The sequence below is a fragment of the Triturus cristatus genome, chromosome 1_1 (assembly GCF_964204655.1).
Source record: "Triturus cristatus chromosome 1_1, aTriCri1.1, whole genome shotgun sequence".
In the NCBI taxonomy this organism is placed as follows: domain Eukaryota; kingdom Metazoa; phylum Chordata; class Amphibia; order Caudata; family Salamandridae; genus Triturus; species Triturus cristatus.
The window spans coordinates 503892740-503913778 of record NC_140579.1 but is presented as its reverse complement, the minus strand read 5'-3'; the positions used below and the strand labels follow the sequence as shown (position 1 = coordinate 503913778).

The window sequence follows — 21039 nt, the reverse complement described above, 5'->3', positions numbered from 1 at the left end:
ACCCGAAGGCGAGAAGGCATTGGTGGAAATCATCGAGTCCCTAGTCGAGGCAGGAGTGGTAGAAGAAGTAGTCAGTAATGTTTGCAACAGCCCTATCCTACCCATTGTAAAGAAGCAAGGCGAGGGAGATGAGAAAGCCTACCGTTTCATTGTTGATTTACGAGAGGTTAACCCCAGTACCCCGTGGTCTCAGACATCACCACCATCCCCTCACCCTGATTCCATCCACTGCCACCACCTTTACTGTTATTGATCTCAAAAACGCATTCTTCTCCATCCCCATCCACCCAGACAGCCGTTACCTCTTCGGCTTCACCCTAAAATCCCGTTCATACAGATTCTGTAGGGCACCCCAAGGCTACACTGAGAGTCCCAGCATTTATAGCCAAGCCCTCAAGAGACAGCTAGATGCAGTCCAACTACCCGATGGAGTGGTGTTGATACAGTACGTCGATGACATTCTTTTGGCGGCCGACACCACTCCACTTGCCGTCACAGCCACCATTCACCTCCTCCGCTTCCTTGCGGAGAACGGTCACAAGGTCTCCAGAAAGAAATTGCAATTCTGCCAGCCCCAAGTAACGTATCTAGGCCACCTACTATCCAGGGACGGGAGGAAACTTACCCCTGACCGAATTCAGACCATCCTAGAAACCCCTGTTCCCAAAACTCAGAAGCAAGTGCGGTCCCTAGTAGGCCTCACCTCCTTTTGTCGACAGTGGTTGCCAAACTTCAGTCTCATCGTAAAACCTCTGCTTTCCCTGCTGGCTAAAGATGTCCCCTTCCCCCTCCCCTGGACACCCGAATGTCAATCCTCCTTCAAAGAATTACGAGACGCCCTCTGTTCGGCCCCAGTCCTAGGAACCCCAGACTACACTAAACCTTTCTCCCTCTACACCCACGAAAGGGAGGGATGTGCGTTGTCTGTCCTAACCCAGTCCATAGGCCCTAAACAACGCCCTTGTGCCTACTTCTCTGCCACCCTTGACCCTGTAGCCAGAGCTTTGCCCGCATGCCTTCGAGCAGTAGCCGCCGCGGCTATCTCTATCCGGCAAAGCGAGGGGATCGTACTCTCAAACCCCCTCACGGTACTGGTACCCCATGCGGTTGACACCCTCCTGAACCAGACCAAGACTCAACACCTGACTAGCGCACGACTGACCCGTTACGAACTGACTCTGCTTGCCCCCCACATCACATTGAAACGATGCACCACTCTGAATCCAGCTACCCTACTACCTCTCCCTGACACTGATCCCAATGCGTCCCCTATACACGACTGTGTGACCCTCACCGACGAACAGACCAAGAGTAGGGTCGACCTCCGAGATACTGCCTTCCCGGACCCTGACGGAGAACTGTGGGTGGATGGCTCATGCATCAAGCTCCCCGATGGCACCACCTCAGCTGCCTATGCAGTCACCACAGCCCGAACAGTTGTTGAGACAGCCCGCATCACACAGCGATCCGCACAGGCGGCGGAACTAATCGCTCTCACACGAGCCTGCATCCTGGCAGCAGGGACAACCGCAAACATCTACACAGACAGTCAGTACGCCTTCGGGGTAGTTCACCACTTTGGGCTCTTATGGAAAGAGAGGGGATTCTTGACTTCTCATGGCACACCCATCCTGCATGGAGATCTAGTCTCTGCCCTGACCGAAGCGGTCCTCCTCCCCACACGGCTGGCTGTGATCAAATGCCAAGCACACAAGAAAGTGACAGACATTATAGGACAGGGAAATGCACTAGCTGACATTACTGCCCGAACCACAGCCGAGAATAGGTCCACGACCCGTATGTACGTGACCAGGTCACAAGCTGAGAAGTGGAAGGATGCTGGGGAAACGATTGGGGACATCCAATTAGCCAGTACACCACACGAGTTAGCTGAATGGGCACGGGTGGGATTGAAGGACGATGATGGTTGCTGGCGGACTAAGGACTCAAACAAATGGTTGCTACCAGACTCATACTTGATCCCCATGCTGACCATGGCACACTCCCCCGCACATATAGGGTCTGCCCCCATGATCGAACTCGTCTCCAAAGTCTGGCACAACGACAAGATCCCAGACTCGGCCAAACGTCTGGTCCAACAATGCCTAGTATGCCTCCAACACAACCCTGGGAAAGGAACTGCTGTACCCCGGGGAGGGTTCGGGGTCCCCAATCACCCTTTTGAAGTCCTACAAATGGACTATGTCCAGTTAGAAAGGTGCCAAGGTTTGAAGTACGTACTTGTCGTTGTGTGTGCCTTCAGCAAGTGGGTGGAAGCCTACCCAACCCACGACAACACCGCTATGACTACTGCAAAAGTACTACTGAAGGAATTCTTCCCCCGATACGGCCTTTGTCGAATTTTGTGGAGCGACAACGGCCCCCACTTCGTAGCCGAAGTTATCCAACTCATCTTAAAGGGGTTGGGTGTAAAACAGAAATTCCATGCGGTCTTCCATCCCCAATCTGCAGGCCTGGTTGAGCGACACAATGCCACATTGAAGCTTAAGATAGCAAAAATAGTCGCCACCACAGGACTAAGATGGCCAGATGCTCTCCCACTAGCATTGCTATCAATGCGTTCCACCCCCACCAAACACCACTTAACCCCCTACGAGGTCGTCTTTGGGCGGCCCATGAACCTTTGGACTGCACCAAAACCAACATCCATCCACGACGTCCCGGACGTCCTCATGTCTGACTATTTGTATAACCTAAGACGTTGTCTGTTATCCATCAGCAGGTGCTGCACGCCATTCCCGATGTTTCCAGGGGCCCGGGACACGACATCCAACCCGGTGACTTCGTCTTAGTGCGTAACTTCCAGCGCACCAAGAGTCTGGAGCCCCGGTGGACAGGCCCCCTGCAAGTCCTGATCACCACCCGAACAGCTCTTCGAGTGGAGGGGAAACGCAATTGGCTGCATGCACACCACTGCAAGAAGGTATCACCGACCCTGACAACCACGGACAACATCACCGCCCAAGAAGAACTTCGGGACAAAGACCGACTGTAGGAGAGTAGGGTCTGCTATCCTATGGTCACCCCAAATTTTTGCTTTTTGCTTCACTGGTTTTTGACATATTGAGGCTGTGGGCCTGCCAATCAGACCCCCAGCCTGCTGTTCTCTCTACTAAATTAAAACTATGCACCCTAGGTGCATAACCAATTGGAAGTGGATCACCCTGTCAGCCCCTGTACCAGTGTACACTAGGTACCCAGGGCATTGGTGTACCCAAGGCCTGCCAAGGGCTGCAGCATGTATTATGCCACCCCAGGCTTGGCCTAACAATTTGACACAACTGGCTGATCACCCAGCTGGGGTAAGTTGGTGTAATCACCTCTTACTTAGGTGTAGTATACCTATACCTAACCTTAAATGGGACACCTGGTAACCTATAAGTCACTCCTATGGCAGGCCTTAACAATCCTGAAGGCAGAGTGCTTGGTTCCATGTGAGATGGTGCTCTGGCATGAGCTGAGCCTGTCTGCAGTGGTCGGAACAACTTCCTTCTACTGTTTCCAGATATCGTCATACCATATACTCTTAAGTGCATTATGAACCTCGCGGTTAAATGCTATCTTTGGTTTGGCTTTATCAAAACATGTCGAGTAAGGTGTCATACGAATTGGAATACTAACCCCTCGCCAATTCTGGCGACGGGGTTAGCATTCCACCCTTCTAGAGGGACACGACATGTACAGTACCTGAAACCCGGGTAAAATCAGACATAGCCTCAGCTCCACAAAATGGATGCTGCCACCACAGACACAAGTCTGCCCTCCTGCTGCTGGGAGTCCTTCCAGCTTGGGAGGTGTGGACAAAGGGTTTCCTGCCAGGGGAGGTGCGTGCACCACCCCAGACAGGATTTTGTGTATTGGTCAGGTAGGGCTTGAAAGAAACCAGACATGCCTGTGGCTCACAAGGAGCCTCGGTGCATATGCCAGTTCAAACCGGTCCTGGGGCACACCAGTCCCGGGCCTGGGGCGAGCTGGACAAAGGATTGGGGGTGTAACCACCCCCCTTCCTGGTCCCACCCATAGGGAGGGACCTAGCAGGTAGTCCGGCCCCTAGAATCCGAATAAAGGTAGGAGCTGTGTCCTAAGACTTCAGACATCCTGGAATCAACTTAAAACTAAGAAGAAGACGGGAACTTCGACATTCTGCTGCACAGAAGACTGAAGAAAATCTCCCCTGTGGTCAGGGAGTGACCACCTTGCTAACGCAAGCACCATCCAGCGAATCAACGTCTGCTTTGCCGCCGCCTCCCGCCGGAGCCCGAGCCCAGAGACTGACAAGACCTGGACCTCCAGACCTCTCACCGCCCGATCCACAGTCCCTGCAAAGAGGAGACCCGTGGAGGCACCGAGACACGTGGAGCCAGCCATCTTGAAACGACTACGACAAGCTGACCAGTGCAACAACCGAGGCTCCCTCCAAGTTGTGCTTTGGGTCCTGAGAAGCCCAACCCTCGAGCAGCATCTGCACCAAAGGTGAGCCCTCCAGCATCTCCACGATCTGCGTGGGGCCCTTCTGCATTTTGCCACTCGACGCGCCTAACCGGTTGCTGGCCCGCTGGCTAGTGGCCATCTTGGCGACGAAATCTACGACAAACACCGCTGGTCTGGTTGCTCCAGACTGGCCCTTGCTCCCCTCCAAAGGAGCAGTTCCTCTGACCTTGCTGGTCAGAACCATCAGCTTAAACTCCTTGCCTACAACAATTGCTTTTGCCAAGGCTTGTTTGCTTCGATCAAGTCGCCGACACCGCCGACAGCGAGAGCCTGCGTGGGACAGCTCGTGACTCGACTCCTGGACGTCGTCGACCTTCAGGGACCACGTGGCTGCAGAGTCAAGCTACACCTTCCTTCCTGTTTGCACCCGACATCGCCTGGTACCCACCTGGTGCCACGCTGGTCACTGGCTAGTGACTGTGAACACTGTCCCCTCTGCTTACAGGTCTTCAACATCTCCGATCCACTCTTGGATCCACTGCATCTCTCCCGGACCGACCGCCTGCAGCATCTTTGTCTTCAAGCTCCACGGAACAGATAGAAGAAACCCGACGCACTTCGAGGCCTATGCACCCGCTTCCTGTGGGTGAGGTAAAGCTGGCACACCTGTGCCCAAGTGTAGTATTACATCTCTAGTGCCTGTGTTCCAAATCTTAAGTTCCTAGTCAACCCGGAAGATCTCCTTTGCAGTAACTTTGTACTTTTTACGCACCCATTGAAACCTATGGGAGCACGCGTGTGACTATTTGCTCTGCACACGCCACCCGTGGACCTCCTGGTCACTAACTGACGTTAGCTCCTTGTAGGCCCAGCGATTCTAGAGGCCCTAGGCCTTTTTCCTTTCCTGTTCGTGGTACTTATACCACTATTTTAGTATATGGTTTGAGTGGCCACCAGGGCCTATCCATATAACGTGCAACTTCTGTGTATTCTGTGATAATCTTGTTTGACGATTTGTGCTCCTGTGCTCATAAAGAGACTAGGGGTTACTTTGAGAAATAAATACATATATATTTTGAATATATATCTGTGTGGTGTCCTTTCATTGGTATAAAAGGGGGTTACTATTGGTAAAACAGCTTGCTTAACACGCATCACGAGTTTAGCCTCAAAGACTGCTTAGCCTACGCTACCACTAGGGCAGCTAGTCCAAAAAGGTTGACTTACAACCACACCATAAGGGTTGCTTGGCATGGTACAAGGTGGTCACTAGAACTAGTGAACAGCATATACCAGGCCAACTTCTCACATTGGTGAGCAGCGGTTGGATTTGAGCTTGCTGTGTTTTACCATTGTAATCTCTTGGTTACCAATTGAAAGATCACATAGGTACCTGTAGGTACATATAAAACAAGATTAGATATACTTAAGTTCTACTGAACTTAGTTGTTGTAGAGCAAAGGGAGTAGCACACCCTGACTACAACTACTAGATAGGTTTAGTAGGTAAACCCAAGTGTAGGTAGATTGCAACACATCCACCCACACTTAAGAGCAATGGCTGGGGCAGAGGGGTCCACTGTACCCATCTCTGTTGAGAGTGACCCCCCGAGGGCACCATCCATCTATGCTACCCTTAATCAAAATGAGCTCAGGCAGCTGGCAACTCTTAGAGGCCTTAAACAGCCCAAGAACCCTACCTCTGCTTTGCTCAGAGAGCTCTTGCAAGAAGATGAAAATCAAAAAGAGCTCAGGAAAGCTTCCCAGTTAGCCCCCTTAGGGACAGGAACAGGAGGCCCCCCTTCTGAAGATGCCACTGAGGTACCCCTTTCCAATAGTCACCCCTTAGATGGGATGCCTACCACAGAGGATGAGAGTGAAAAGGATACTGACAGTAGTGAGGATGAAGGGAGAACTAGCCCAGTGCCAAGTGTTATACTTGGCCCAGCTAAACTAAGGCTATTGGGGACTGACAGTGGGTTCACCCCACTGGATCTCCCCAGTGGACTTAACACAGGGCTTGGAAGGCAAAGGAATCGCTCAGGTGACTCCAATGCTTCCCATGGCTCTAGAGGCTCTCAAGGTCACTCCAGGAGAAGGATGACCACCCCTCAGAGGAGGGAACATGAGGCCAAGATGCAAGAAGCTCAGCTGAGGATCAGGAAGCAGGAGCTAGAAGTAGCCCTGATGGAAGAGAAACTTAGCAAGGCTAGACAGCATAAAGAGAGTGGGTCTATACCCACTGGTGGCAGCATTGTCCCTAAGGACAAAGATAGGGTTTTCGATAATAGAAACCTGTCTAAGGTTGTGCCCCCCTACAAAAGTGGGGATGACATCCACAAGTGGATAACTGCTCTTGAGAGAGCCTGCAAAGTACAGCAGGTTCCTGAAGACCAGTGGGCAGCAATCCTCTGGCTCTCCTTTGAGGGAAGAGGCAGAGACAGACTCCTCACTGTTAGAGAAGAGGATGTCAGAAACTACAGAGTCCTGAAGAGTGTTCTAGTTGATGGGTTAGGCTTAACCACTGAGCAGTACAGGTTAATGTTCAGAGACACCCAAAAGACACAGACTCAGGACTGGTCTGAATACATTGAATGTGCCACTAAGGCTTTGGAGGGTTGGTTGCTGGGAAGTAAGGTATCTGATTTTACAGGATTGTATAATTTGATGATGAGAGAACAGATTTTAAATAACTGTCAAAACCAGCAACTGCATCAACACTTGGTTGACTCTGATCTGACCTCTCCCCAAGAATTGGGAAAGAAGGCAGACAAATGGGTCAGAACCAGGGTTAAGCAAAAGAACCAGAACCAGGGCCAAGGGGGTGATCAGAAGAAAACAGACCAAAAGGGTGGAGATCAGAAATCTAAAGACCAGAAGTCTTCAACAGGGCCCCAAACTACTGCTAAGGAGGGTGGGTCCCAACAACAGTCCAAAAAGAAGAAAGAAGGTCAAAAGAAACCCTGGTGCAATCATTGCAAAAATACAACTCACTGGACTAGTGATTGCAAAAAGGGTGGAGCCCCCAACACTGTTGCCCCTAAGGCACCTGCTCCCAGTACTACTGTTAGCAGTGTTGGTCCCCAGACAAAGGGTGTAGTGGGAATCACTATGGGAACTGAAGGAGATTCTGACTTAGACAGAACCCTGACACAGGCAGTCTTGATCTGTGATGGGGACATTGATTTGTCCCTGACTGTGAGCCCCAGTAACCTGGGCAAGTACAGACAGACTCCTTTAATTAATGACAAAGTGGCTCAAGCCTACAGGGACACATGTGCCAGTGTCACTATGGTGACACCAGGCTTTGTGGACCCTGGACAGTACATACCAGGTGAGAACTACCTGGTGACCAATGCCAGCAATGCCACTACTTCACATAGTGTGGCAGTTGTTAACTTCTCATGGGGAGGGGTAACTGGCCTCAAAAGGGTTGTGGTTAGTGCAGACCTCCCAGTAGAATGTTTGTTGGGCAATGACCTAGAGAGTTCTCTATGGTCAGAAGTGGAGTACAGGACTCATGCAGAGATGTTAGGTATATCATCACATGTCCTTGCTGTGACCAGGTCACAGGCCAAAAAGTGCCTCACTGAACCACAGGTCTTGGATCCTGGAACAATGGACCAAGCACCTACCAAGAAGAAGAACAGGAGGGTCAAGGCTGTGCCTTCCCCCCTGCCTCAGAGTGATGATCAGCCTTCCCAGGAAGCTGATCTAGAGGACCCTGAAGGAACTGTCCCTGAAGAGCTTGAACCTGACCAGGTTGAGTTTCTGGGGACAGGGGGACCTTCAAGGGCTGACTTGAGGCAGGCTCAGTTATCCTGTCCCTCTCTTGAACCCCTCAGACAGCTGGCTGCTGCTGAGGCTGCTGGGAATGCTCAAGGTACCCATAAAGTGTATTGGGATGAAGGGCTCCTTTATTCAGAGGCTAGAGACCCCAAGCCTGGTGCAACCAGGAGGTTGGTTATACCTCTGCAATTTAGGGGCTTCCTTCTTACCTTGGCCCATGATATTCCTTTAGCAGGACACCTAGGCCAGAACAAGACCTGGGACAGACTTGTCCCTCACTTTCACTGGCCTCATATGAATGAAGATACAAAGGAGTTTTGTCGCTCCTGTGTTACCTGCCAAGCCAGTGGCAAATCAGGTGGCACAACAAAGGCCCCCCTGATACCACTACCTGTGGTGGGGGTTCCCTTTGAAAGAGTGGGAATAGACATAGTGGGTCCCATGGATCCTCCCACTGCATCTGGGCACAGATTTATACTGGTGGTAGTGGATCATGCCACCAGGTATCCAGAGGCAATTCCCCTTAGGACCACTACAGCTCCTGTTGTGGCCAGGGCCCTGCTGGGAGTATTCTCCAGAGTGGGGTTTCCTAAGGAGGTAGTATCTGACAGAGGTACCAACTTTATGTCAGGATACTTAACAGCTATGTGGAAGGAATGTGGTGTCAACTACAAGTTCACCACCCCTTATCACCCACAATGCAATGGGCTTGTTGAGAGATTCAACAAGACCCTAAAGGGTATGATCAAAGGATTACCTGAAAAGCTCAGGCGAAGATGGGACATCCTTCTACCCTGCCTTCTGTTTGCTTACAGAGAGGTCCCACAAAAAGGAGTTGGCTACAGCCCCTTTGAATTGTTGTTTGGGCACCCTGTGAGAGGCCCACTGTGTTTGGTGAAGGAAGGCTGGGAGTTACCTCTCAAAAAGCCTAAGCTAGACATAGTGGACTATGTACTTGGTCTCCGCTCCAGGATGGCTGAGTATATGGAGAAGGCATCCAAAAACCTTGAGGCAAGCCAGGCCTTACAGAAAGCTTGGCATGACCAAAAGGCTGTCTTGGTTGAGTTTCAGCCAGGACAGAAGGTATGGGTGTTGGAGCCAGTGGCCCCAGCAGCACTCCAAGACAAATGGTCTGGACCCCATACAATCCTGGAAAAGAAGGGAGAGGTCACCTACTTGGTCGACCTAGGAACTCCCAGGAGTCCCCACAGGGTACTCCATGTTAACAGGCTTAAAGCATATGTTGACAGGGCAGACATGGGCTTGCTCATGGCTACAGATGAGGGACAGGAGGAAGAGAGTGACCCTCTCCCAGACCTGTTGTCTCAGAACCCTGAAGATGGCTCAGTTGAAGGAGTGACCCTTGGAGGCAACCTCACTGCCCATCAGCAGACTGAATGTAGACAGGTTCTACAATCATTTTCACATATGTTTTCCTTGATACCTAGCCAAACTGACTGGTGTACCCATGTTGTGGACACTGGTGACAGTCTGCCTGTAAAGAACAAACTTTACAGACAACCTGACCACGTCAGGGACTGTATAAAGGCTGAGGTACATAAAATGCTGGAATTAGGTGTCATTGAACCCTCAGAGAGCCCCTGGGCTAGCCCAGTGGTTCTGGTCCCCAAACCTCACACCAAAGATGGCAAGAAAGAGATGAGGTTCTGTGTGGATTACAGAGGACTCAATGCTGTCACCAGGACAGATGCACACCCTATTCCAAGGGCAGATGAGCTCATAGACAAACTAGCTTCTGCAAAGTTTTTGAGCACATTTGACTTAACAGCTGGCTATTGGCAAATCAGATTAGCTGAGGAGTCTAAGGCCAAAACAGCATTCTCAACCCCAGGTGGGCACTACCAGTTTGTGGTGATGCCCTTTGGTCTGAAGAATGCACCTGCCACCTTCCAAAGGCTGGTGAACCAAGTCCTTACTGGGTTGGATGACTTTTGCGCAGCATATCTTGATGACATTGCTGTCTTTAGCTCCACCTGGGAGGATCACCTGATCCACCTGAAGAAGGCTCTTGAGGCTCTGCAGAGGGCAGGCCTCACTATCAAGGCTACTAAGTGCCAGATAGGGCAGAGTAAGGTTGTATATTTGGGCCACCTTGTAGGTGGAGGCCAAGTTCAACCACTGGAGAGTAAGATACAATCCATCAAGGACTGGTCCCCTCCAACCACCCAGACTCAAGTTCGAGCTTTCTTGGGCTTGACTGGGTACTACAGGAAGTTTGTTAAGAACTATGGGTCCATTGTGACTCCTCTTAATGATCTGACATCCAAGAAGATGCCCAAAAAGGTTCAGTGGACAGTAAGCTGTCAAAAGGCATTTGATGACCTGAAGGAGGCCATGTGCTCTGCACCTATCCTGAAAAGTCCTGACTACTCCAAAGAGTTTATTGTCCAAACAGATGCTTCTGAGTTGGGTGTGGGAGCTGTGCTGTCACAACTTAATGTAGATGGTCAAGACCAACCCATTGCTTTTATTAGCAGAAGGTTGACCCCCAGAGAGAAGAATTGGTCAGCTATTGAGAGGGAGGCCTTTGCTGTGGTGTGGGCCCTGAAGAAGCTGAGGCCATACTTGTTTGGCACTCACTTCAAGATTCAGACCGACCATAAGCCCCTCTTGTGGCTAAATCAGATGAAGGGTGAAAACCCCAAACTGCTTAGGTGGTCCATTTCCCTACAGGGGATGGACTTTACAGTGGAGCACCGGCCAGGTACTGACCATGGGAATGCAGATGGTCTCTCCAGGTACTTCCACTTAGGACATGAAGACGAGACTGGTCAAGGCTAGTTTAATGTCCCAGCGTTTGGGGGGGGGGTTGTGTAGGAGAGTAGGGTCTGCTATCCTATGGTCACCCCAAATTTTTGCTTTTTGCTTCACTGGTTTTTGACATATTGAGGCTGTGGGCCTGCCAATCAGACCCCCAGCCTGCTGTTCTCTCTACTAAATTAAAACTATGCACCCTAGGTGCATAACCAATTGGAAGTGGATCACCCTGTCAGCCCCTGTACCAGTGTACACTAGGTACCCAGGGCATTGGTGTACCCAAGGCCTGCCAAGGGCTGCAGCATGTATTATGCCACCCCAGGCTTGGCCTAACAATTTGACACAACTGGCTGATCACTCAGCTGGGGTAAGTTGGTGTAATCACCTCTTACTTAGGTGTAGTATACCTATACCTAACCTTAAATGGGACACCTGGTAACCTATAAGTCACTCCTATGGCAGGCCTTAACAATCCTGAAGGCAGAGTGCTTGGTTCCATGTGAGATGGTGCTCTGGCATGAGCTGAGCCTGTCTGCAGTGGTCGGAACAACTTCCTTCTACTGTTTCCAGATATCGTCATACCATATACTCTTAAGTGCATTATGAACCTCGCGGTTAAATGCTATCTTTGGTTTGGCTTTATCAAAACATGTCGAGTAAGGTGTCATACGAATTGGAATACTAACCCCTCGCCAATTCTGGCGACGGGGTTAGCATTCCACCCTTCTAGAGGGACACGACATGTACAGTACCTGAAACCCGGGTAAAATCAGACATAGCCTCAGCTCCACAAAATGGATGCTGCCACCACAGACACAAGTCTGCCCTCCTGCTGCTGGGAGTCCTTCCAGCTTGGGAGGTGTGGACAAAGGGTTTCCTGCCAGGGGAGGTGCGTGCACCACCCCAGACAGGATTTTGTGTATTGGTCAGGTAGGGCTTGAAAGAAACCAGACATGCCTGTGGCTCACAAGGAGCCTCGGTGCATATGCCAGTTCAAACCGGTCCTGGGGCACACCAGTCCCGGGCCTGGGGCGAGCTGGACAAAGGATTGGGGGTGTAACCACCCCCCTTCCTGGTCCCACCCATAGGGAGGGACCTAGCAGGTAGTCCGGCCCCTAGAATCCGAATAAAGGTAGGAGCTGTGTCCTAAGACTTCAGACATCCTGGAATCAACTTAAAACTAAGAAGAAGACGGGAACTTCGACATTCTGCTGCACAGAAGACTGAAGAAAATCTCCCCTGTGGTCAGGGAGTGACCACCTTGCTAACGCAAGCACCATCCAGCGAATCAACGTCTGCTTTGCCGCCGCCTCCCGCCGGAGCCCGAGCCCAGAGACTGACAAGACCTGGACCTCCAGACCTCTCACCGCCCGATCCACAGTCCCTGCAAAGAGGAGACCCGTGGAGGCACCGAGACACGTGGAGCCAGCCATCTTGAAACGACTACGACAAGCTGACCAGTGCAACAACCGAGGCTCCCTCCAAGTTGTGCTTTGGGTCCTGAGAAGCCCAACCCTCGAGCAGCATCTGCACCAAAGGTGAGCCCTCCAGCATCTCCACGATCTGCGTGGGGCCCTTCTGCATTTTGCCACTCGACGCGCCTAACCGGTTGCTGGCCCGCTGGCTAGTGGCCATCTTGGCGACGAAATCTACGACAAACACCGCTGGTCTGGTTGCTCCAGACTGGCCCTTGCTCCCCTCCAAAGGAGCAGTTCCTCTGACCTTGCTGGTCAGAACCATCAGCTTAAACTCCTTGCCTACAACAATTGCTTTTGCCAAGGCTTGTTTGCTTCGATCAAGTCGCCGACACCGCCGACAGCGAGAGCCTGCGTGGGACAGCTCGTGACTCGACTCCTGGACGTCGTCGACCTTCAGGGACCACGTGGCTGCAGAGTCAAGCTACACCTTCCTTCCTGTTTGCACCCGACATCGCCTGGTACCCACCTGGTGCCACGCTGGTCACTGGCTAGTGACTGTGAACACTGTCCCCTCTGCTTACAGGTCTTCAACATCTCCGATCCACTCTTGGATCCACTGCATCTCTCCCGGACCGACCGCCTGCAGCATCTTTGTCTTCAAGCTCCACGGAACAGATAGAAGAAACCCGACGCACTTCGAGGCCTATGCACCCGCTTCCTGTGGGTGAGGTAAAGCTGGCACACCTGTGCCCAAGTGTAGTATTACATCTCTAGTGCCTGTGTTCCAAATCTTAAGTTCCTAGTCAACCCGGAAGATCTCCTTTGCAGTAACTTTGTACTTTTTACGCACCCATTGAAACCTATGGGAGCACGCGTGTGACTATTTGCTCTGCACACGCCACCCGTGGACCTCCTGGTCACTAACTGACGTTAGCTCCTTGTAGGCCCAGCGATTCTAGAGGCCCTAGGCCTTTTTCCTTTCCTGTTCGTGGTACTTATACCACTATTTTAGTATATGGTTTGAGTGGCCACCAGGGCCTATCCATATAACGTGCAACTTCTGTGTATTCTGTGATAATCTTGTTTGACGATTTGTGCTCCTGTGCTCATAAAGAGACTAGGGGTTACTTTGAGAAATAAATACATATATATTTTGAATATATATCTGTGTGGTGTCCTTTCATTGGTATAAAAGGGGGTTACTATTGGTAAAACAGCTTGCTTAACACGCATCACGAGTTTAGCCTCAAAGACTGCTTAGCCTACGCTACCACTAGGGCAGCTAGTCCAAAAAGGTTGACTTACAACCACACCATAAGGGTTGCTTGGCATGGTACAAGGTGGTCACTAGAACTAGTGAACAGCATATACCAGGCCAACTTCTCACACCGACCATCCCTGAGCCGCTGCCCAGATACAGAGACACTCGAGTTAGTAAGATATCCTGATCCCACCGTGCCATCCAAGGAAGGGTATACCTTGCGACGAAAGGAGAGAACTTCGGCTAAGCAGACCACAGGCTAAGTGGAAATCTCAGAGCGGTAGCCTAGTCACCTCAAAGGCCACCGGGAGAGAAACTAAGCGAAGTCTGTGGTTCTGCCCGCCACCGAGTCTCTTGAAGGTGATGGAAGCGCCCGACATGAAGATGATGGAAGCAACCGGACGTCCGAAGATCCACTACAAAAACCCAAAGACTGACCGAATGCACAACTTCAAGACTATCGCACTTTTCATTACCCTTCTCTTTTGCCTTCTCCTCGTGGTCACCTTCTGGATCATGGAGGAGGGCACACCCGCTCATAAGATATTGCTGACCACCGTTCAACCTACCACCACGAAAGAACACCATCTGATCTCACTTTCACCCCAACTCCGAGAAAGGCGTAAGGAGTTCTGGAATAACTCTTTTGTGCAGTTGCTCCACCAACACAATCTTGCTGCCAATGCCACCAATTGCTGGATCTGTGGATTGCTGCCACATGCCACTGGACACTCTATCCCTTTCATCCCTCGACCTTTTTCTGTCCATGGTTCCTGCCTCGCCTGGCTAATCCTCCTGCAAGAAAGCTACAAGGACAATGCCACTTCCGGCAGAACCATGTCACACTTCTACCATGGGTTCTGGCTGAACAAAACTGGAAAAACTTCTGCCCTCTTCTGCCCTCTGAGATCGAACACTTCCTTTCACATGGACATCCCTGCCAAAGAACGAGTTGAAATGCAGGTGTTCAACAACCCAGCCAGACCCACCTTCTCTTACCTCCGGAAACGGACGGCCGCCACCCTAACAGTGGCCCTGTCCGTCATCAACATCACTGGATTTGTGTGCATCGAAGGCCTGGGGACGCAGCTGGTGGGCCACAGCTCCTGCCTCATCACCCAAACATTGGACTCAGTTGACCCACCCTCCTTTGTTGCCTCCCCGAATATGTACTTCGTCTGTGGTACTAAGGCCTACACCTGGCTTCCGAAAGGTTGGGGAGGCACCTGCTACATCGCCTTTGTCCTTCCTCCGACATATGTGGCTCCAGCAAACCACCACCGACAGAAGCGGGCCAAAGACATTGTGCAAGCCGACTCCGCCGGGGCACAGTTCATGGACGCAGTGAAAGGCCTTGTTCCACTCTGGGGTCCAATGGCAAACAGCCGTGCCATCCGCCACTTAACCCAGGCAGTCGAGACGGCGATGAACATTACAGCTGGCGCCCTCGCCAACAACACCGCTGAGCTTCAGGCCGTCCGCCTGGTGGCTCTTCAGAACCGCCTCGTTCTAGATGTGGTTCTGGCTGATCGTGGAGGAGCATGCCGCATCATTGGGTCCAGCTGTTGTACCTACGTACCGGATAACTCACCCTCAGTCTACAAACCAATTGAACACCTCCACAGACTGTCCACAGAGGTCCATCAAGAGCAAGAAGAATGGTCACTGGGGAGTTGGTTTTGGGACACTATTAAAGGTTGGGGATGGAGGCTGTTTTCATTTATCCTCATACCAATCGTGATACTATGTGGATGTTGCTTGGGGATTCAGTGTCTGCCACCTTTGTGTTCGCTTTTTATGAACTGCATCTGCCCTAAGACTTTGGACTTTGAAACAGAGCGAATGAAAGCTCTGAATGAGGTGGAAGTACGGGGTATTATGGGGATAGATCCAAACTAGGCAAGCTGGCGAGATATGTTAAAAGGGAGGACTGTGGAAATTTAGCTTGCAAACTGAACATTATCTGCGCCATCTTGCCTCTCCCCAGCGCCACGCACAGCGAATGCACGGCCGCCATTTTAGGCACCCCACTCTCTCCCCGCTCATTCTCGATCACCAGCGCTTCCCCCTGGCGCTGCGAACATCCCCCCGTGCGCCGGCCACCCCCGCTCTCTCATACACGGGCCATAAACCCTCTCCTTCAGCGCGACCCTGCTACGGAACCACATCCGACCGACATCCCATACATGGTCATGCCGCACCTTTGATAACCCCCTTCCTCTGCGCCCCATTGTCCGAACTGGTCCCAGGCCATCACCTAGCCCTGCGGATGCAGTTTATTGCCCCTACTGTAAGGGAAACACCCCACATCAAAGGGATTACAGTGGATCAAAGCCCCTACCCCCTGAGACCCGGCCGGTCGCACACACCCCCGGGAATTGGCGGAATTCCCTGCTGCGCGATAGCCATCTCCCACTGCGGGTAGGGTGGGAACCTCTACTGTAACTATGTGTGGGATCGGATCTGAGCCGGGGCTTCAGGGGATGTTCTTTCATGCATCAAGAGAATCTCAAGAATGTACTATGTGTAATAAAGCAATAAACCGGTGTATAAGAGACCAGGTCTCAGAGATGCGGTTAGAGCACCTCGTGACGATACCTTGCTGTCTGATCTGATGTGTTCTGCTCCGACGGAATAAAACTTTGTTTCCTGCCTTCCAGTCTCCGGCGCCTGCCTCTTTCATTGGTAAATTATCGAGTGGTATGAGAGGCGATTACCGCCGGGCAAATACTTGAAAGGTTATCGACTGAAACTGCCGCTACCATTTAACATGAGTACACATTTGATTATATGCGGGTGCCAACTAACGGTGAATATAACGCACCCCTACGATTTTCAAACTTTTAAGCGCTACATCAGTTGCGTTCCTTTTGGAAGTGATAGCAAGGGCTGGACATTGGGTTTATTGTATGCGACCTTTATACCACAAAAAAGGCCTCACAGTACCTTGGGGTGAGTGAAGTTGTAGAGTGACTAGCACATAACATAATGTATGCAATTGATGGAATTTGTGTGGTGTGCATGATCCATGCTGTTTTTGTTGAGTATGGTAAAACCAATTTATTTGTTTTATTTTTTTTTAAATACAAAAACAGCAAAGGCCTCCCACAGGCCTAGCGATAAAAAATACTTATAAAAAGTAAAGAAAAATACAATGTATAGTGAAGGGAAATCTAAGAGAAGTAAACACATTTATAGCGAGGAACAACAGTAGAGGAAGACACAGCGCGGAAGGGTGTGATGCTGCAGAGAGAGAACTTGAATTGGAGAAAGTGTGACAGTCTGTGTTAGTGAACGCTAGGCAGAGGTGGTGGGGGGAGTCGTAAAGGTGAGGACACCGTGGAAAATGATGCAGACAGAGGGTGTTGGAAGAGAGAGAGAGAGAGAGAGAATTATGCTGCGAAACCGGTGGAGGATACGGGGAAGGACCAGAGAAAGGGGCTAGCATGTGTATGTTTCCATTTGTTCAACTGAAGGGTCCGACTCTCATTTTACATATATTTTTAAAGAAAATACACTACTTAAAATGTTAACTTTCTTTAGAGCGCTACATTGGCAAACGAGTTGCAATCCACCTTGTAATGAAAATGTAACCTCCTCACATCTTAGAAGCAGGCATTGCCAAAGCCAATAAATCTGGCTTCTATTGATCTGGCTTGTATTTTGTGTCCTGTTTAAACCATTGGCAGTAAAAAGATTGTTTTTTGCATATGATGTTTCTACAAGATAAATAATTGAATGTATTGTTATTCAGTATATTATTAGCATGTAAAATAGTCCCTCAAGGCTTGGAATGATACACGAAATAACCAATAAAGTGGTGAAACCATAAAGCAAAAGCCCTTTCTATATCTATTTTAAAGCACTGGTTAGAGTATATATGTTATTTAGACAGCTGTGCTGTCAGGTCAGACCTAAACATTGTGTCTATGCTAGTATAATGAGGGAGCGAAGGTAAGTGACAGAACGAGTAAGAGGTGACTGTCACACTGAAGGGGTAGAAATCTGTGACAGGAGTAGGGGCAGAATCCACTGAGAGTGATGGGTAGGGTAACAGGGTAAAGGGCAGGGGTGACTGGAAAGGCATGTCGTAGAACTCACTGCGGACACAGGCGCAGATATGAGGGAGCATGGGTCACTGAAAGAGTGAGAGGCAGTGGCGGTGAAAAACAACGTTGAAAACAAGGAGAGGGGCTCAAACAGTCCAAAGAGACAGAGCACCTGAATTGACAAGCAAATAAAAAGATTCCCTTTGGACTAAGCAGTTCAAATCACTTCATTCAATATCGATACTTTCACTCTCTATTATATTTCATACTTGGAACACCTCCATAAGGAATACAAAGAAACAATAAATTAAGAAAATATACATTTAATAAAAATTCAAGATAAAAAATCAGTGTTAGCTCATTCAATTGACTTTAACTGCATCAATCTATTTACCCATTGCATCTTACTGTCGGTGAATTCATAGCTCAAACAGATAGACCTTTAGAGAGCGCCTCATGAAACCCAAGTTAGGGCAAAAAGCGCCTGGAGCTCTGCAACCTGGCTTCCCATGCACTAGCGGACTGACTGCCGCTCTTCTTTCTGGTCACTTGATCAAGCGAAGCCTATATCATGTGATGTCACAGAAAGCTGCTACCCCCACCCACTCAACCATCCCCCACCCCATCCTTTTGCCACCCCGCAAACAAAAATAATACAGTTATTTTCATATAGCGCTTTACACGATGCGTATACAGTTTCCAAAGGCTGCAAAGTTACAATTGCTCTATTTACCTACCTCGGCAGGATGGAAGACCGAGTGTGCTTAGCAAGGATTACAAACTTGTAGCTGATGAGTGATGGTAGTAAAAGGGTGGGGGTGGCATTTTTCAATTCTCGCCTAGGGCAGCAAAACACCTAGAAACGGCCCTGCCTGGTAGGGCAGTGGGTTGAAGCCACTACTGCGCCCGCCGCCGTGCAGACGCGGCTCCTCCTTGACGATCACCGTCCGGGGGTCGTAGGCCTCGTAGGGGCCAGGTAAGGCCTTGCGCTCTGCTGAAGAGGCGAATGGGTGTGCGTAGCCGTAGGCAGCCGAGGTGGGCGCGCTGTGCCCGTCGGGTAGCAGGTGGTTCGTAGGTGCCCCTCAGTCGGTACGACCTTGCGGCGAACAGGTCGGAAAGGAGCTCCTCGCCCGTTTCAATGTAGGCTGACAGGTCGATGGAGGCCTCAATCGCGCCTGGGCCCTCTCACCATGGACCGAGCCGGGTACTCCACACCCGGCACCCTCTTGTCCTAGTAGCTGTCCTGCGACATGTCTGGACACCCCTGGACTGTCTCACTGGGTTTCTCTTAGAGGTGTTTTTTTTTTAACCTATCGCGTGTTATCTTGCTCCGTGTGTGCTTATATGGATTTCCGTGGTGTCCTCGGTGTGCCAAGTTCACATTTGACCGCTCCAAGGCCTCTCGGCTTGTGTCCCCCCTCTGGGATTTCAGGTTCTCCGTAGTTGGCTTCTGAGGCGGCCTCCCTTGGTCAGGAAAACACATTCAAATCTGTACACCAGAAAAGTGCATGAGACAGGAAGGAGCATCTTTGCACCTGAGGATTGTACAGGTGTCAGACAAAAGAAAAGCGACAGTGACAATCACGGGTTCATCTCGAATCTCTTATTTGGCCGGAGAGAGCACAACAAAGCGCAGCCTGGAGTGAGAATGTGAGCTCTCACATGTAGAGGCTGGGGTGAGGATGTGATCTGTCACATGTGGAGAGACAGAGGTGAGGATGTGAGCTGTCACATGTGGAGGCTGGGGTGAGGATGTGAGGTGTCACATGTGGAGAGACTGGGGTGAGGATGTGAGCTGTCACATGTGGAGGCTCGGGTGAGAATGTGACCTCTCACATGTGGAGGCTAGGGTGAGAATATGAGCTGTCACGTGTGAAGAGACTGTGTGAGAATGTGAGCTCTCACATGTGGAGGCTGGGGAGACGATGTGAGCTGTCACATGTGGAGAGACTGGGTTGAGGATGTGAGCTGTCAGATGTGGAGGCTGGGGTGAGAATGTAAGCTCGCACATGTGGAGGCTGGGGTGAGAATGTGAGCTCTCACATGTGGAGGCTGGGGTGAGAATGTGAGCTGTCACGTGTGGAGAGACTATGTGAGAATGTGAGCTCTCACGTGTGGAGAGACAGGGGTGAGGATGTGAGCTGTCACATGTGGAGGCTGGGGTGAGGATGTGAGCTGTCACATGTGGAGGCTGGGGTAAGGATGTGAGCTGTCACATGTGGAGAGACTGGGTGAGGATGTGAGCTGTCACATGTGGAGAGACTGGGGTGAGGATGTGAGCTGTCACATGTGGAGAGACTGGGGTGAGGATGTGAGCTGTCACATGTGGAGGCTGGGGTGAGGATGTGAGCTGTCACATGTGGAGAGACTGGGGTGAGGATGTGAGCTGTCACATGTGGAGGCTGGGGTGAGGATGTGAGCTGTCACATGTGGAGGCTGGGGTACGGATGTGAGCTGTCACATGTGGAGGCAGGGGTAAGGATGTGAGCTGTCACATGTGGAGAGACTGGGGTGAGGATGTGAGCTGTCACATGTAGAGGCAGGGGTTAGAATGTGACCTCTCACATGTGGAGGCTGGGGTGAGAATGTGACCTCTCACATGTGGAGGCTGGGGTGAGAATGTGAGCTGTCACGTGTGGAGAGACTATGTGAGAATGTGAGCTCTTACATGTGGAGGCTGGTGTGAGGATGTGATCTGTCACATGAGGAGTGACGGGTGAGGATGTGAGCTGTCACATGTGGAGGCTGGGGTGAGTATGTGAACTGTCACATGTGGAGAGACTGGGGTGAGGATGTGAGCTGTCAAATGTGGAGGCTGGGGTGAGAATGTGATCTCTCACATGTGGAGGTTGGAGTGAGAATGTGAGCTGTCACGTGTGAATATACTGTGTGAGAATGTGAGCTCTCACATGTGGAGGCTGAGGTGAGGATGTGAGCTGTCACTTGTGGAGAAACTGGGGTGAGGATGTGAGCTGTCACATGTGGAGGCTGGGGTGAGAATGTGACCTCTCACATGTGAAGGCTGGGGTGAGAATGTGAGCCCTCACATCTGGAGAAACTGGGGTGACGGATGGGTGGTGGTTGAGGGGAAGTGCAGTTTTGTATTGTAGGTGACACACAGGTGTGTTTTGGGTGTAGATAAAGCACCAGTGTGTTTATAGTGCAAGTATAGGGGGTGCAGCCTAGCTATGGACGTTTGCGGTGGAGATGACGCCCTGACATGGAAGTGAAGCACAGATGTGTCTGTAATGGAGGTAAATGCGGCACATACGGGCCTTGGTGCAGGTCAAACA

The 21039-nt window shown here is 50.9% G+C and overlaps 1 pseudogene across 1 annotated transcript in view; it reads right to left on the bottom strand.

Annotated features, from left to right (window-relative positions):
* LOC146870484 (CCAAT/enhancer-binding protein epsilon-like) overlaps positions 1-18998 on the bottom strand; it is a 73451-nt pseudogene extending 54453 nt beyond the window's left edge. The window contains exon 1 of the transcript XR_014978195.1: positions 18614-18998. The product of XR_014978195.1 is annotated as a CCAAT/enhancer-binding protein epsilon-like (transcript). The remainder of the gene's footprint in view (positions 1-18613) is intronic.
* Between the last annotated feature and the right edge of the window lie 2041 nt (positions 18999-21039).